The 2,624-nt window shown below is 34.5% G+C and overlaps 1 non-coding gene across 1 annotated transcript; it reads left to right on the top strand.

The window, feature by feature from the left end:
* The first annotated feature begins 964 nt into the window (after positions 1-964).
* On the top strand, positions 965-1,035 carry TRNAY-GUA (transfer RNA tyrosine (anticodon GUA)). Its single transcript has one exon. It is a non-coding gene; the product is annotated as a tRNA-Tyr (tRNA).
* Positions 1,036-2,624: the final 1,589 nt, after the last annotated feature.

The raw sequence follows: 2,624 nt of genomic DNA, 5'->3' as shown, positions 1-2,624 counted from the left end.
ATTTAGCATAGTCTAAATTGACAATTTTGTATGTTTTCTTGGTAAAAAAATGCACCTTATCCTTTATCACACATTTGTGATACAATCAAAAAGTTAAATTTCAACTTATCAAATAGATTGGCATAGCCGGGACAAGCTCTTCTATTCTGGTTTATGGTTTCTCTTGGCTATATGGTTCATCCTGGGGAGAGATCGAGCTTCAAGAAATAGTGAATGGTCTTATCAAAACACAAATGTATAACTCCCTAGGAATTTCAATTGCGCTTATATTCTTCACTATAGGAATTGGGTTCAAGCTTTCCCCAGCCCCTTCTCATCAAAGGACTCTTGATGTATACAAATGAGTGTGGTTCGTTTGATAAACTCCGACAGAACTTTTACTTATTCAAATAACAATTAGGGTGAATCAGGGCCAGGAACAATGAATCTCTTTATGAAAAACAGATCCGTTTTGCAAGTTCATTCTTACGGGTAGTACCTACAAAGGATCAGACTATTGACGTATACAACACTTGAATTCTCAATGTAGGCGCTACATAGTTGATTCTCATCCATCATAGACTACGAGTGTAATAGGAGCATCCGTCGACAAAAGGATAACCATGATATGATCATCTCATGGTTATTGAGAACGAATCAAATTAGATGGTTCTACTTTCTGACTTGCTCCTACGGAACCAGGATCGAAAAGATTGAAAAAATCAGTCATTCACAACCACTGATGAATGATTCCTCAAAAACTTAAGGATTAGTAATCTTTTTTAGAAATCTAATGGATTCGGTCTTATACATACGCGAGGAAGGTAATCAAAAAAGAAAGAAGGCAACCAAAAGGGGGAAAGGGTTTCTTTTCTAATTTTGATAAGTTTAGTTAGAAAAAGGATTAAAAAGAAGAGGCAACAATAAACTAAAATTGAGTAATCCACCAAAAAAAGTAAAATTTTCTCCTATTGTGTATCGTTTTGGCGGCATGGCCGAGTGGTAAGGCGGGGAACTGTAAATCCTTTTTCCTCGGTTCAAATCCGGGTGCCGCCTCATCAGCAAACGAATCGGGTCTCTTATTCTATTATGCTGATCGATCGATATACACACCAACAACTCCGAATTGAATTAGTTTCTCCTCAACAAGTAAGTGCTTGGTCCAAAAACATTCTGCCTAATGGCTAGATTGTTGGAGAGGTGACAATACCTTATACCTTTCATTACAAAACCAATAAACTGGAAAAGGATGGACTATTTTGTGAAAGAGTTTTTGGGCCTATCAAAAGTGGTGGAAATTATCGAGTAATCGGAGATGAAAAGGAAGAGCAACAATTTTGTGAAAAATGCGGAGTCGAATTTGATCAATTACTCTTCGCGCTTTGTGAGCAGACATAGATGCATGTTGACCTAAGCGTATACTTCTATTGATTCTCTTGTTTAACATAAAGTTCGCCTCCTACTAATCAATGATAAATATCTATATATATTATTATACATAAACAAACGTTTTTAAATGACGAGATCTATTATCACTTTTTGCATGTCCTAGGAAATTTAAAGTAGGCGCAAATTCTCCAAAACTTTCCTGCCTCTACCTTCCCTAATCCTAACACACTTCCTTTTTCATCATTTCCAAAGGAAATAGCTCCTCCTCCATGTTTTTGAAATTCTGAGAGAAAAGATCTATTCCTTGTCATGTGCTTGGAGCCTCCACTATCAACAAACCATAAACTTTCAAGGCATGTGAAAGCCCCTACACATAAAAAGAAATTAGTTAGTAGGATTAACCCAAGCCTTTTTAGTTTTCAGTTGTTCTTTGAAAGTAGAAATATCAATTTTCTATTGAAGATTCTTAACAAGATTTATCTAAATGTTTTTTTATTTCCATCAACATTTTAATCTCAGCACTTTGTGTAACAACCGTTTGACTGTCATAAACAGTTGTTTGTCTTTGTATAATATTTTTTGGTGAAGCATCTGTTATTTGGAAAATTATTGAACTTGGAATGTTCTTTAAAGCCATAGTAACAGATGTCTCAACACTTTCAAACTGCACTTTATTCTTGGGTGCTGGTTTTTGTTTTTGAACAAAACATCAGGTATGACAACCATTTTTCGGTGTTCAACTGGTTTTAGAAATTTGTAATTCTCAGTTAAATAATTGTTTTTATGACATACGTCATATGTATTTGGAAATGTTTGTTTCTTTGAGCCATTTTTTGATGTTTTCTTTTTAGTTACACCCAATTTGTCAACAACTGTTCCAAGTGACTTGTATCCATGTACAAAAGTTAAATGAATAGCTGTTTGAATCTTACTTGTTGAATCATTTTTTTTATTTTTGAAACAACTGATCTTGGAACAAATGCTGAAGCATATGCTACAAGCTTTGTTAATTCAGTTTTCTTTGAAACAACTGATGTTTTAAGAACGTTAGCTGTTTGCTCAGAAACTACTGATGTTTTGGGTACATCAGTTGTTTTGACAAAAACTTCTAATGTAATTGGAACCTCAGCTGTTTTGACTGAATTGTCAGTTGTTTTGGTTCCTACAAGATGTGAGAATGAAATTGGTGTGAGTCCTTTTAAATAACCAGTTGTTTGGACCAATTTCCACTCTTGTCTTGATTTTCAATCTTTAAA

The sequence above is a fragment of the Bidens hawaiensis genome, unplaced genomic scaffold (assembly GCF_021521415.1).
Source record: "Bidens hawaiensis isolate Kalapana, Puna unplaced genomic scaffold, B.hawaiensis_p1.1 tig00009545_1, whole genome shotgun sequence".
In the NCBI taxonomy this organism is placed as follows: Eukaryota; Viridiplantae; Streptophyta; class Magnoliopsida; order Asterales; family Asteraceae; genus Bidens; species Bidens hawaiensis.
The sequence above is the reverse complement of the archived record's forward strand: the minus strand, read 5'-3'. Positions and strand labels throughout refer to the sequence as shown.